At 51.2% G+C, this 15,789-nt stretch overlaps 1 protein-coding gene across 2 annotated transcripts in view; it reads right to left on the bottom strand.

Annotated features, from left to right (window-relative positions):
- The window catches only part of PARN (poly(A)-specific ribonuclease), an 806,720-nt gene that overhangs the window by 104,743 nt on the left and 686,188 nt on the right, over window positions 1-15,789 (bottom strand). The gene's annotated exons all lie outside the window — the stretch shown is intronic.

The following is a 15,789-nucleotide window of genomic DNA, read 5'->3' as shown; positions in this document are numbered from 1 at the left end:
GAGACTAAGCCTGATGCCACCGAGAGGTTGGTAATATCACAGAAGTTCAAATGTTTCCTGTTCTACCCAGCACATTATATTCCTCTTGCAGGACACTTAGGGCAAAGCTAGACTTGGGACAGGCTTGTCCCTCACTTTCACTGGGCCCATATGTCTGTAGGCACCAAAGAGTTTTGTTGCTCAAGTGCCATTTGCCAAGCCAGTGGTAAAACAGATGGCAGAAAAAAGGACCCCTTAATTCCACTTCCAGTGGTTGGGGTCCCCTTTGAAAGGATAGGGATTGAATATGCTACTTACCAGTATGCATCTGTTCTTGGCATGTAGGGCTGCTGACATTCATATCTGTGCATAGATCGCCGCCTAGTGTTGGGTCCAGATGTTTGCACGTTGTTGTCCTGGAAGAGTCTTCGAAGTATCCTGAGATAGGTGACTCCTCCCCTGGACCATAGTGCGCATGGGCATCCTCTCCATCCTCAGATTGTTTTTCGCCATTGTGGCAGTGATGGAGTAGATACAGAAAGTGATGACCATGCTATACAGTAATTCTGAGAGCTGCAGCTGCTACAGGCGCCGGGGAGGAGGGTGGGCGATATGAATGTCAGCAGCCCTACATGCGAAGAACAGATGCATACTGGTAAGTAGCATATTCAGTTCGAGGCATGTGGGCTGCTGAATTCATATCTGTGCATAGAATACATAGCAGTACCTCCTATTAGCGGCGGCTACCAGTGCCAGCTGCTGCGGTCTAAAAAATAGTTTTGAGAACAGCCTGTCCTACAGCTGACTGCTGTTTTGATTGCACATCTACACAGTAGTGTTTGGTAAATGTATGTGTAGTGGACCAGGTGGCTGCTCTACATATATCATGCAAAGGAATGTTTCCCAGGAAAGCCATGGAGGCCCCTAACCTACGTGTTGAGTGGGCTCGTGGGGGAATCGTTAATGTGCGTTTAGCCTTTTGATAGCAAATTTGAATACATTTAACGATCCATCTGGCTATACCTGCTTTGGAGATGGCGTTACCTTTGTGGTGTGGGGCAAAGGCAACGAAAAGTTGTTTTGTTTTCCTGAAGACTTTAGTCCTGTCTATATAGTACATGAGGGCTCTCTTTACATCCAGTGTATGGAGTGCTCTTTCTTCGACAGTTTGTGGGTTTTGAAAGAAGACAGGCAGTTCAATAGTTTGAGTCATGTGGAACTGCGAGATCACTTTGGGCATGAATTTTGGGTTGGTACGTAGTACAACCCTGTTTGCGTGAACCTGTATGAATGGCTCTTGAATGGTTAGTGCCTGGAGTTCACTAACTCTCCTCAAAGAAGTGATCGCTACTAGGAAAGCTACTTTCCAGGTGAGGAACTGAATCTCGCATGAGTGTAGAGGTTCGAAGGGTGTACCCATCAGGCGTGTGAGGACCAAGTTGAGGTTCCACATTGGAGCTGGTGGGTGGCTTGGAGGAATTACTCGTTTGAGTCCTTCCACGAATGCTTTGATGGCAGGCACTCTGAATAGAGAGAGGTGCTGCCTGGTCTGGAGATAGGCTGATATTGCGGTCAAATGGACACGTATTGAGGTGTATGCCAGATTGCATCGGTATAGGTGTAAGAGGTAACAAATTATGTTTTGGATGGATGCATCTAGCGGGTTGATGTCATTGTTATTGCAATAAATGACGAACCTTTTCCATTTGGCTGCATAGCAAGCTCTGGTAGTGGGTCTTCTAGCTTCCTTAATGATGTCCATACAGTCAGGTGGCAGATTCAGGTAGCCAAACTCTAGGACTTCAGGAGCCAGATTGCCAGGTTCAGCTGTTGCGGATCTGGGTGCTGCATCTCTCCATGGTTCTGCATCAAATGCGCGGGTTTGATCCGCAGCCTTTGATGCGGCACCACGGAAAGTTCGAGAAAGGTGGTGTACCATGGTTGGAGTGCCCACGTTGGAGCAACCAGGACGAGTGTCAGTGAGTGTTGTCTGAGTTTGCGCGCCACCAGCGGTATCAATGGTGCTGGGGGAAAAGCGTACGCAAATCTGCCGGACCAGTTCATCCATATCGCATTGCCCTGCGACTGCGGATGTGGGAACCTGGCGGCAAAGCTTTGGCATTTTGCGTTTTCGCTTGTGGCGAATAGGTCTATCTCTGGATGACCCCACTGCTGGAAGTACGGTTGGAGTACTGATGGGTGTAACTCCCACTCGTGCATCTGGTGGCTGTGTCTGCTGAGCAGATCCGCCATCTGGTTGTCCTTGCCGGGGAGGTGTTCCGCCATGAGGAACATGTTCCTCTGAATGGCCCACTTCCACATGCTCTGAGCCAGATGAGACAACTGTGGAGAGTGCGTTCCTCCCTGCTTTTGTATGTAGTACATGGCGGTCATGTTGTCCGTCCGGATCAACACGACCTTGTTGCACAGATGTACTTTGAATGCCTTCATGGCCAGGAAGATTGCCATCAGTTCCAGAAGGTTGATGTGCATCTTCTTTTGTTGTGTTGTCCATAGTCCCTGCACTGTGTAATTGAGTACATGAGCTCCCCATCCCTGGAGAGACGCGTCCGCTGTCAGTATTATTTGTGGAACAGGCTCCTGAAACGGTCGGCCCTTGCAAAGGTTTTGTGGGTTCCACCAATGCAGAGAGTTGTATGCCCGACCGCTCACCAATACTAGGTCTTTCAGTTGCCCGTGAGCCTGATTCCATTGACGTGCCAAGCACTCCTGAAGCGGGCGCATATGTAGTCTCGCGTGTGGGACTATGAAGATGCAGGAGGCCATCATGCCTATCAACTGCATGAACACTCGCGCAGGAAGGGAGTGTTGTGGTTTGAACTTGGCAATCAGCATTTGTATGCTGTTGATCCTCACTAAATTTGGCTGAGCTGTGGCTGCCAGAGTGTCTATGGTCGCACCTAGGTACTGTTGTACGTGTGCGGGTTGGAGATGTGATTTTGTGTAATTTAGTGAGAACCCCAGACTGTGAAGAAGGTGAATGGTTTGGGACATGTGGCTGGCACATTGCTGGGCTGACTTTGCCTGAACAAGCCAGTCGTCCAGGTAAGGGTAGACGTGAATGTGTTGCCTCCGTAGATGTGCAGCCACAGTAGATGTGCAGCCACAGTAGCTAGGCACTTTGTGAAAACTCTGGGTGCTGTTGTCACGCCGAAGGGGAGAACCTTGAATTGGTAGTGCTGCCCTTGAATAGTGAACCTGAGATATTTTCTGTGTGAGGGGTGAATGGGTATGTGGAAATCTGCGTCTTTGAGATCTAGCGTGGCTAGGAAGTCTCCCTGTTTGAGCAGTGGGAGGACTTGTTGTAGGGTGAGCATGTGGAAATGCTCTGACAGAATGTAGCGGTTGAGGGGTCTCAGGTCTAGTATAGGTCTGAGTGACCCGTCCTTTTTTGGCATTGAGAAGTACAGGGAGTATATCCCCATGCCTTGCTCGTGGACGGGTACGACCTCTATTGCGCCTTTTTCCAGCATACTTAGCACTTCCTGCTGTAAGAGCGCTAAGTGCTCTGAGGACATAGGACGGTGTTTTGGCGGTATTGTGGGTGGAGTGGAGTTTAATTCTAGGCAGTAACCGTGTTTGATAATATCTTTGACCCACCTGTCCGTGGTGATGGAGTTCCACGTGGACAGGAACCGTTGTAGCCTTCCCCCGACAGGTGTTATGTGGTCGGGAGGAAGGGAGAGGGCGTCACTGTTTGTTCTTGGGGGAGGACCTGGTATTGCCGTATCCGCGTCCTCTGCCCTTTGTGCTGGAGCCACGAAACCCACCCCGGGTGTTTTTATCGTAGGTACTTTGTGTGTTGCCCTTGTTGTAGGTTTGCTGTGACCCCTGTCCTCTGCCTGCTCCTCTATTCCCGGGGCGACGAAAGGAGCCACTCCGAAAGGTCTGTGTTTGGAGAGCCCCCATGGACTTTGCAGTGTCTGTGTCCTTCTTTATTTTCTCTAGGGTGGCGTCAACTTCCGGTCCGAATAAGTAGTCGGGGTTGACCGGCTGATTAAGAATGTTATTTTGAACCTCAGGTTTGAATCCGGAGATTCGTAACCAGGCGTGTCGTCGTAGCATGACGCTGGTGTTTATTGCTCTGGCAGCTGTATCTGCAGCATCCAGTGCACACTTAATGGATGCGTTTGTGAGGAGTTGTCCCTCCCTGATGAGGATCTCTGCTCCCTCTTTGTATTGGTCAGGGAGATGTTGGAGTAGGGTTTCTAATGTGTCATAGTGTGCGCGATCGTAGCGAGCTAGGAGCGCCTGTGTATTGGCAATACGCCATATGTTAGCTGCCTGGGCTGCCACCCGTTTGCCGGAGGTCTCTAGCACCTTGGACTCTTTGTCCGGGGGAGGAGCATCCCCAGTTGTTTGCGAGTGTGCCCGTTTGCGAGCATTTGCGACTACGATGGAATCTAGAGGCAACTGGCCTCTAATGTACGTAGGGTCCCCAGGCGCCGACCTATATTTTTTGTCGATCCTGGGGTTTATCACTCTTGCCCTGGTGGGTTCTTTAAAGATGTCCTTTGCTGGTTTGAGGACACCTTTTAGCATGGGTAGAGTTTTGATATTCCTTTCTGAGGATGCGAAAGTATCCATTAGAAAATCGTCCTCGATTGTGTCAGAGTTGAGTTGCACACCATGATTTTCCGCAGCACGTTTGATTAGGGCGTTGAATGCGGCAGTGTCCTCCGTGGGAGACGTTTTTGCGCCATAGAGCTGCGTGTCCTGTGTATCCATAGGTGCACCTGTGTCTACAGGGTCATCCCAAGCCTGGTCAGGGTCCTGTTGGCCCTCAGGGTCCATCCCTCTTGGGTAGGGGACGTCGTCAGCCATATAGTCCTCCAAAACGTTGGTTTCGGAGTGTGTCGGGGAGAAGGACTGTGGATCTGGGTAGGAGGTATGGAGACGTTCGTAAAGAACTGGCTCCGAATCCGCTGGCAGCTTTTTCTTCAGCGGGATCCGGTAGGAGTCCAAAGCGTGTTCGGAAGATATTCTCCGTTTGTGGAGCATAATTCTGCCAGTGTCGGCATCGATGATGTGTCCGTAGGAGAGCGTTCGGCAGGTGTGATTCTAGTTTGGGTGACACGAGTTCTTATTTCAAACATTTTTGGCGCCGTGGATGGGGGCAGGCCAAAAGTGATATGAGGTGTCGCTGGAGAAGCTTTTTGAGCTTTTCTCGGCTCTGGGCCCGACGTGTCCTGGAGGGCTGCCTTTTCTTTGATGCGTTGCAAGGATTCTGCAACTTGTCGCACCTGGAGCGCCGACGGTTGTTTTGCGCCGAGCGGTTCAGTAGAGGCAGGCGTGGGCTTCTTCGGGGCCACGGGGTCATCGAGTCGAGGAGAGGCGGTAGCCGTTGACGGCGTCGATGATTGTGCTGCTTTCGAAGGGGTGTGCGACGCAGCGGCCATTTTGACCTTCGTGGCCGGAGCCGATTGTTTCGGTGCCTGGTGCCGAGGCAGTTTGTCGGCGCCGATGGCCTTTTTCCGTGTGTCGGCGGCGACGTCTGCTGCTGCGAGTTCGGCACCGAAGTCCCGTTTGGTGCGGTCGGTGCCGACGGGTTTTGCTGGCGTCGAAGGTGTAGTGGGCTTCGATCCGACCAGTACCACTTTCGGTTTCTGTGCGACCGACACGACTTTTGGTTTCGGTTTCGATGAAGGGAAACCAGCCGTTTGGGTCCTAATGGCTGTCGCTGAATGTCCGAGGCCGGGCCCGAGGGCGGGGCCGAAAAACCGCGAGATAGGTTTTGGGTAAGGCCCGAAGGCGATCCCTCGACCGGAGCCATAGACTGACGCTGTGGGATATCCTCCGTCTGTACGGATAGGCCTTGCTCGTCACCGGAGCCACTTTCTTCGGCCCCTAAGGCCTCATTGTAGTCTCCTACCTCGGTGTCGTCTTCATCTCTGTTAAAGAGTTGTTCTTCGACGTCTTCCGATCCGGAATCGTGTTCGGAAGCGGGGCTGGAGGGCAGGTTCTCCACGCCTTCTACATCTTCGTCCTCGGCGCTGAAGATGTTGGTCGGGGCCGGTGCCGCTTGCTGCGCTTCAAGTCTCGCCGCTCGTCGATTCCGAAGGGTCTTCTTGGATCGGAATCGGGCACAGGCCATACATGTGGATTCGTCGTGATCCGGTGAAAGGCATTTGTTGCACACCGGGTGGACGTCGATATGGGGATATTTCGCATTGCAAACAGGACACCGCTTGAATGGTGTCCTCGATTCCATCGTGGATGCTGTCGATGGTCGATGCGAAAAAGTTGTTTTTGAAGGTACTAAACTAACAAGTAACTGTCGATACCGATCGGGAACAGTACCGACGCGAACTAAAGGCCTTTTGGCCTGAAAAAAGTTTTGCCTAACTTGAGTCAAGATAAGCACATCCGAACCCAATGGCGGAAAAAAACAATCTGAGGATGGAGAGGATGCCCATGCGCACTATGGTCCAGGGGAGGAGTCACCTATCTCAGGATACTTCGAAGACTCTTCCAGGACAACAACGTGCAAACATCCGGACCCAACACTAGGCGGCGATCTATGCACAGATATGAATTCAGCAGCCCACATGCCTCGAACTGACGTTATTGGTCCTTTGAACCCTCCAACTGATCCTGGGCACAGTTACAGCCTAGTGGTGGTGGACCATGCCACTAAGTACCCAGAAGCTATTCCCCTTAGAACCACTACAGCTCCTGTAGAAGCAAGGGCCCTCTTGGGAAGTTTTTTCCAGAATGGGCTTCCTTAAGGAGGTCTTAAAAGACAGTGGTACAAACTTCATGTCTAGTTGCATCACTTCCGTGTCGAAGGAGTGTGGATTAAAATAAAAGTTTACTACACCCTACCATCCACAGTGCAATGGGTGTGTTGAAAGGTTCAACAAGACTCTAAAGGGTGTGATTATGGGACTCCCAGACAAGCTTAGGCAAAAATTGGATATCTTACTACCCTGCATTCTCTTTGACTACAGATAGGTTCCTCAGAAGGGGGTTGGCTACAGTCCATTTGAGCTTCTGTTTGGACATCCAATCAGGGGTCCATTGTGTCTAGTGAAGGAAGACTGAGAGAAACCCCTCAAACCTCCTAAACAATACATTGTGGACTATGTCCTTGGCCTGTGCTCACACATGGCTGAGTACATGAAGAAGGCAGAAAAAACCTGGAGGCCAGCCAAGAACTCCCAAAAGCTTGGCATGACCAAAAGGCTGTCTTGACTGTTTACTGGCCAGGCCAGAAAATGTGGGTGTTGGAGCCTGTGGCCCCAGCAGCTCTCCAAGACAAGTGGAGTGGCCCACACACAACCCTTGAATAAAAAGATGAGGTCACCTACTTGGTGGACGTAGGTACTCCAAGAAGTCCCCACAGGGCACTTCAGGTGAACCGTCTCCCTGACACCCAGTCAGACCACCTGGTGTACCCATGAAGTGGACACAGGTGACAGCCTGCCTGTCAAGAGAAAAATCTACAGACAGCCTGACCATGCAAGGATTGCATCAGGACAGTGGTCTAAAAGATGCTGGAATTGGGGGTCATAGAGCCTTCAGAGAGCTCCTGGGCTAGTCCAGTAGTCCTGGTACCAAAACCTCACACCAAGGGTAGAAAAAGAGATTAGGTTTTGTGTGGACTACAGAGGCCTCAATGCAGTCACTAGGACTAATGCCCATCCTATTCCAAGGGCAGATGAACTTATAGATACGTTGGCCTCAGCCAAGTTTGAGAACTTTTGACCTGACTGCTGGCAAATCAAACTAGCTGAGGATGCCAAACCAAAAACAGCATTTTCAACCCCTAGTGGGCATTATCAATCTATTGTGATGCCCTTTAGTCTGAAAAATGCACCTGCCGCATTTCAAAGGTTGGTGAACAAAGTCCTAACAGGTCTGGAAGCCTATAGAGCAGCCTATCTAGATAATGTAGCTGTCTTTCTCTCCACCTGGAAGGATCAGCTGGTCAACATCAGGAATGATCTGGAGGCCCGGCAGAAGGCAGGCCTCACTATCAAGGCCACCAAGTGCCAGATAGGGCAAAGCAAGGTGGTTTACTTGGGCCACCTGGTAGGTGAAGGCCAGGTTCAACCACTGGAGAGCAAAATCCAGACCATTGTCGACTGGTTTGCTCCCACAAACACAGACTCTAGTCAGAGCTTTCTAGGGCATGAATGGGTACTACAGGAAATTTGTCTAGGGATATGGATCCATAGTGACTCCCCTGAATGATCTTACATCAAAGAAAATGCCCAAAATAGTTCAGTGGACAGTAAGCTGTCAAAAGGCATTTGGTGACCTGAAGCAGGTCATGTGCGCTGCTCCCATTCTGCAAAGTCGGGATAACTCTAAAACTTTCATTGTCCAGCCAGATTCATCTGAGATAGGGGTAGGGGCTGTGGTATCTACTACATACAGAGGGGCAGAATCAACCAGTAGTTTTTATCAGCAGAAGTTTGAACCCCAGGGAGAAACGTTGGTCAACCATTGAGAGGAAACCCTTTGCTGTGGGCTGGGCCTTGAAGAAGGCAGTGGCCATACCTGTTTGGCACTCACTTCATTGTTCATATAGACCGCGAGCCCCTCTTCTGGCTTAAACAGATGAAGGGTGAAAACCCCAAACTTTTGAGGTGGTCCATTTCCCTACAGGGATTAAAGAAACAGTGGAACATAGACCTGGGAGTAACCATGCCAAATTTAGATGGACTCTCCAGATATTTCCACTTAAAGCCTCAACTGGTCAAGGTTAGTCTCACCTCCTTTCATTGGAGGGGGGGGGGGGGGGAAGGAAAGTAGGATCTACTTTTATGGTTACCACCAGTTTTTGCATGGTGCTATGCTGTTTCTGACTAGTCTGACTGGGATCCTAGCAATCAGGACCCAAGTCTCTGTGCTTTCGCCTCTAAATTGGTTCCTGTGAGAACCTAGGTACACCCCAGATTGGCTACTAGTGTACACTTACAAGTCTCTAGTATATGCTACTGAGGCACCCAGGGTATGGGTACCCCATGGGCTGAAGCATGTATTAATCAACCCAAACTAACTACAGGCTAGCCATTGCAGCCTGTGTAAGCTGGTGCTAGCTCAACTTATGACAGATATAGGCTTCCCTATATCTGAGGTCCTTGCACTCAAAACCTATAAGTCACCCCTACAGCAGGATTTTCAATCCAGAAGGCAGGGTGCTCATTTCTACGTCTGAGGATGTCCATCCATGAGCAGGACACCCCTACAAACTTCGGAGTCCATTCTCCCAGGTTGTAAGTGCATCAGCCATTGCAATATATAGAGTGGCCATGCGACATTACGTGATGACTATCTCTAAACTGGCTGTAACAAACCCTCTCATGTTTGGTATCAAACATGTTGTAATCATACCTCCCACACCATAAACAGTGTGGGAGGTATGATTCCACGCACTGTAAACCTCCTCGGGAAGATCCCTCAGTGCTCCCGGTAACAGCCTTTTAAACCCAGACAGTGCAACATGGCAGCTGCCGACAAGAGACACGATTCTGCCCTCCTGCTGCTAAGCCAACCTCGAGCAGGGGAAGGCAGAAAAATAGGTATCCTGTCACAGGGAGGTGTGACCACCTCCCAGACAGGGTTTAGTGTATTGGGGCTGGGTGGAAGCACTTGCCAGCGCCACTCAGTCTCCTTGAAGGGTACATTTGGTGCCCTCCTTGCATAGTCCAATTAAAAACAGCTCAGGGAGCTGTTGGCTTCCGCTCTGGCGCGAAACTGGACAAAGGACATGGGAGTATCCTCCCAATTGCCGAACCCCTCCCATGGGAGAGAACCCTGAATCGCCCCAACCTTTTCCTTGGGGTACCTAAAGACTTACCTGTGGGTGGGTCCTTAGATCCGTTGAGGGACAAGATTCGTATCAAGACACCACTTCATCTGCGACAGTCTGGGCACTCCGCACTTGGACCTTGCTGTGGTCTCCGATACTGCAACTGGGAAGATTCCTACTGTTCCTAATCTCTTCGTTCTGCAAGCCTGCTGCAATGTCTGTGCTTCTCACAGGAACCTTCCAAGGTCTGTGGACATTCAAAACACCTGAAGGAATCTCCCTTTAAGTGAAGGAGTCACTTCCCTGCATCTGCAGGTAGCACAACGAAGCTGACCGGCCTGCTAAACCTGGGCTCCCATGGATTCTGATAGGCTCAGCAACACAGGTGGTGGTTCTTCACATCCCTGGAGGCCTGCCCAGTCATCTCACCAAGTTTGAGGCCAGTATCCCTCGTCGTAGCCTCAGGAACCAAACCCCTGTGCACCGCATCGACTTGCTATTGCCAAAGCTTGTTGGCTTCCATCCTCCAAGATCTTTGGGCTCCAAATAGCCCCAACCTCAAGCATCTCCTGTGACCAAGATCTTCGTCTTCCCTTGAACTGTGGGCCTGCATCTTTGGTGAGCTGCTCGAGGTCTTCTTGAGACTCCAGTGCCTTTGGCCTGCGGGTGCTGAGGGTCTTCTTTGATTTCAGTAGGCTCTCCTGATTGCTCAGGGCCTGCTCTGACTCCCCTGCTTGTGGTGAGTCACTTGGACCTTGCTGGTCCCGACACTTCCTTTTTCGCTTTCCACTTTGGTTGCTACTGCCAAGGCCTGTTGGTGCTCCCGGCGGACACAGACCCCCTTAACTCTGAACATCCGGCTTGGGACAGCTAGTGGATGGCTCCTGGTCTTCCACAGTGTTGCCTGGTCCGCACAGCTGCAGCTCAAAGGTCACCTTCAGAGCTCCTGTAACACTAGATATTGGATCGGTGGGTATTCGACTTCCATGCCTTCTGGTTACTCCTGCGTGGCAAAGACTAATACAGCGTTTCTTCAGGGTCCACTGGGAAGGGTCCTCCATTAAAATTGCAACCGCGACTAACCCATTGACTTGAATTGAGCATGTGGTCGTGTTTCCACAACACCTTGGTCCCCAGCACTTCTACGTCTTCTGGGTTACTTATTCTATACCTATTAGTTAATGTTCTGGAAAAACAAGCTACTTTACACTTCTGGACTAAGCCTAAAGGCTGCTCTCCACGGCTACCACTTAGAGAGCTTACTAAGGTTGTCTAAGACCACTAAAATCACCATAAGGGTTGTCTTGATTGGTGCAGAGTGCCCACTTACCCAAGTGTGCACAATATACCATACCAGTTTCTCACAGGAAGCCAAACAACAGCAGAGTGCGCAAAAAGATAGCCCTTCAAAGGTGCCAAAGCAGAGCCCTGCGGGCCAAGGAAAAGACAAACAGTGGAATATCCAAGAGAGGCAGATAAGGGGTCAATAGACAATTCTGTACATTATTTACAAAATCTGTTCCATCTGCAGACATATACCATTTTTGTGGAGGGACGCCTGGCTACCAAAATAACTTTGCAGACTTTGGGATGAAGGTCAAAAGCGGTCAGCTGTCACCACTCAATCTCCATGCAAGAAGGAAGAGTGGACAGGTTTGGGTGGAGGACCCTCCCCTTCTACTGAGACAATAGATCCTCCTGAAGGGGCAGCCCGATTGGAGAATCGATGCTTACTGTCAGAAGCTCGGGATACCAGACTCTCCATGACCAGTCCGGAGCCTCAATAACAACTTTTGCCTGGTCGCGCCTGATTTTCTTGAGCACTCCCGGCAGGAGTGGTACGGGCTTTAGGGCGTACAGGAGGCCTGAGCGTTGCCGAGCAAGCTGCCTTGGGAACCAATGCGCAAAACTGCTGACATTGCACATTCTCTTCGGAGGCGAACAGATCTAACCAAGGCTCTCCCCACCGCTGAAAGAGACCTCGTATCACCTCCGTTTGAGACCCCACTAGTGATCCGCAAGGCACCTTTGGGTGAGTTTGTCTGCTCTGGCATTGAACCACCAAGGAAATGCCCTGTTCCAGCCAAGTCCAGTGACACCGGGCCTCTTGACAAGAGTCCACACCCCACACCGCCCTGTTTGTTGAAGTACCACATGGCGGTAGTGTTGTCTGAGAACACTACCGCCACTACTTAATGGACAGTAAAAAGGCTTTCACTGCCAGTCAGGTTGCCCAAAGCGCCAAAAGGTCGATATGGAGCTTGGCTTCCACCAGAGACTGGAATCCTCTGATCTCCACCTCTCACAGATGGCCGCCCCATCCCAGAAGGGACGCATCCGTCACTACTGTGAGATCTGGGTAGTGAGGGGATCTGCCTCAGACCCAATCACGGTTTGTCAGCCAGCAATGCAGGTCTTTCGCAGTACCCTCCGATATCTGAACCAGGTCAGTGAGATTTCCTCGATGCTGCACCCATTGGAAACTCAGGTCCCACTGCAGAGCTCTAATGAGTCACCTTGCATGGGCCACCAGCAGGATGCAGGAGGCAATGAGGCCCAACAGCCTTTGAATCACTCACCGAAATCCATTATAGAAGCTGAAACATTGGTAACACAGCCTGAATATCCTGGACTTGCCGTTCGGAAGGATAGGCCTGGAACTGCACCGTGTCCAGAATTCTCCAATGAAAGTGAGTGCCTGAGAGGGAATCAGATGCGACTTCGGCTCATTGATAGTGAAACCCAGCGAATGTAGGAGGTTCGTCATAGTCTGGAGGTGGGAGACTACTGCTTGGGATGAGCCCGCCTTCAACAACCAGTCATCGAGATAGGGGAAGACTGGAACCCCTGAACTCCGCAGATGGGCTGCAACCACCGCCATCACCTTTGGGAACACCCGAGGGGCAATGGTGAGGCCAAAAGGGAGCACGGCAAATTGAGTGTGCTCATGGCCCACCGTACACCGCAGGCAGCGATGATGAGAAGGCAGGATGGCGATATGAAAATAAGCATCCTGCAAGTCCAGCACTACCATACTATCTCCCAGGTCCAGGGCAGACATGTTCTGAGCTAGAGTGAGCATTTTGAACTTCTTTGAGGAAGTAGTTGAGGCCTTTGAGGTCGAGGATAGGACGAAGGCCTTCGCCCTTCTTTGAGACCAGAACATAGCAGGCATAACAACCACAACCTATTTTTGGCCCGGGATCCCGCTCTATAGCTCCCTTGGCCAAGAGAGTTTTGACTTCCTCGCGGAGTAAGGCAAGAGGATCTTCCATCAGCCAATCGTACAATGGAGGCACGAATGGAGGGGTAGTCTCAAAGGGGGAGGGAGTAGCCCTTTCGGACTATTTGCAACACCCACCTGTCTGAGGTGACGTCTCACCAGTCGTGAAGATGATGCCGTATTCTGCCACCAACTGGCCTTGAGTGATCTTGGAGGATCAGACTAGGAGGGTTTTGCAGTGGAGGAAGGGATCGTGGCTTGTCTCTACATCTGGCCTCCCGACCCCCGGCGTTGAGGTGAACTGCGTCCACAGCCCCCAGAGTTCACTGAACTTGCAGGGCACTCTGGCCGAAATTGGGCTGGCACAGTTGGACGACCATTCCGTAGCCACAAAAGGAGTGAAAAGCAGAGAGGCCAGGATGTTGTGGTCAGGCCCAAGGACTTGGCCGACGCCCATGAGTCCCTGAAATGCTCCAGTGCAGCATCAGCTTAGTCTCCGAAGAGACCAGAGCCATCAAAGGGCATGCCCATAAGATTAGCCTGGACATCAACCAAACAACCAGACATCCTCAGCCAGGCATGGTGATATATGGCCACTGTCACGGAAATCGCTGTGCCCAGCGAGTCTGTCATGTTCAAGCCACATCAAATGGAGAACTTCGCTGCATCTCTCCCATCTGAAATGGCTTGGGAGAGTACAATCTGGTCCTCTTCCGAGACTCTGGGCAGCACCAGCGCAACCGTGTCCCATATTAAATTGGAAGAACAGTCCAAAAGGCATGTGGTGTTCACCGACCGCAATGCTAGACTGGCGGAAGAGAACATTTTCTTCCCAAAGCTTTCCAGTCTTTTGGATTCCATGTCCAGGGGTGCGGAAGGGAATGCGCCATGGGAAGTGGAAGTTTGAACCACCAAGCTTTGTGGGGTGGAGTGGGGTGCACAGTGAGGAAAACTGGGTCGCCCTGTGCAGAGAGATGGCAGTGGGCAATCATTCTGTTCACAGGAGCCCCTGTCTTAGGCTTGGACCAAGTGCACAGAGAACGTCTGTCAAGGCAGCAAAGGTTCTAATCTGGAGACGTTAGTCTTGACTGCCACCATAAGAAGCTGCAGGTCCGAGACCTCCCCAGCCCCATGCACCCCCATAGCGAATGATGCCCCCTCGTCCATAGCCATGTTGGGTGGAGAAACCATGCCAGAAACTGTGGAGGTGTCCAGGCCACTAGCATCACCCAGTTCCTCACACCAGTCCATGTCCTAGGGCTGCAGGATTTCTAAGGGGTCCTGCTCTCCCTCTCAATCCTCCTCCATTCCTAACCCATCAGAACAGGGCAGGTTAAACAGTATGGAGCTGTACAACTCAGTTGGCGCCGGTCTCTGTCAGTAGATGCACGACCTGCTCCGTGTCATCGGGAAAGAGGATTGGGGAGGACCTCTGCTGCAGACGCAGGCCGGGGAAGGTCACTGTGGCGGAGCAACTGGTGACGGTCTGGACTCGGGAATGGGTCCAGTAGGTGGCCACGGCCCGGAGCCGACAGCATGGAAACCACGGGGATTCCGCCATCCGAACCTGCAGGGCCCAAAGGTGCACCGGCTGGGTCAGCCGCCCCATTTTGGCGCACATGGCATCATAGAAATCGTTAAGTTGGGTGGGGATTGCTCCTGGCCCCAGGAAGGGAGGGAAACGCAGACCCGACCCAGGTACTCGCTCAATGGAGCGGGGCCTCTAACGCAGAGGTTCTGCCGTCTCGTCACGCAACGGACGTGGTGAAGTCGAAGCATGCTTCGATTTCTTGTGCTTTTTGTGATGCCTTTTTCCTAACAGGTTGGAAGAGGACTTCGATCCACTAGAGTGGTGCTCGGACCTTCCTTTCGACAGAGACCAGCGGGTTGACTTCCGAGGCGTCAGTCGCCAGGCCGCGATTAGCTTTAGGGACCGCTTCTTCAAAACTTTTGGAGCCATGACCTGGCAATTTGAACACGTCTGTGTCGTGGTTACGCTCCAAGCACCAGAAACACACTAAGTGGGGTCACGTGAACGACATGGCGCGATGACGGGTGCAGCATGGCTTGAACCCCGAGGTCTTCTTGCTAGACATCCCTAGCACACCAAAGTAAGTCGACATTAAGTCGAAAAAAGTCTGTCCAAAAATGACAGGGGTAAGCTCTCTTCGACGGAACTGCGCTGGCTGGCGTGGAAAGAAAATAACTGATGTATGCGCGCGGGAGTGGTGGTTAAATTGATGATGCGGACCTCACGACGATGAACACAACACAGTCACGGGAGTCTGCCGACACCACCTACCGGCACGGAGGGGTAGTTCTAAATCTTTTAGATCCAGCCGGACTCCTTGAAGTGCAAAGGTGGGGAATCTTTCAGATGCAGCACTGTAGAATAAAACAAAATAGCTGATACAGGCACCATGCCAGAGAAAGGAACGGAAGGGGTGAAAGGAGCGCTGAAGTCGGCACAGTGGGCCGCGCCAGCAACGCCATCAGAAAATCTTGGGCCCCAATTATTTGTTAAATTAAGCACTGGTCAATGCCTTCTCTGTAGATACACTACACACTTTTTACAGTTCTGATTCATTTGGAAATGATTTTTAGGCCTTTTCACTTCTAGAACAGAGTTAGAATGTTGCCTAACTCAAGGGAACTGCTCGATAAACTAAGCCACACCTGCTATGCATACTAAACACAACTGACCGACAGAACTTTCTGTTGCATGACTGTACAATGAACTTTCAATAAGGAGGTACTTCATAAGGGAATGTACTGGAAAGTAGATGCAAAAGAAAATAAAAGCTTA

This window comes from Triturus cristatus, chromosome 10 (genome assembly GCF_964204655.1).
Source record: "Triturus cristatus chromosome 10, aTriCri1.1, whole genome shotgun sequence".
NCBI classification, from domain to species: Eukaryota; Metazoa; Chordata; class Amphibia; order Caudata; family Salamandridae; genus Triturus; species Triturus cristatus.
The sequence above is the reverse complement of the archived record's forward strand: the minus strand, read 5'-3'. Positions and strand labels throughout refer to the sequence as shown.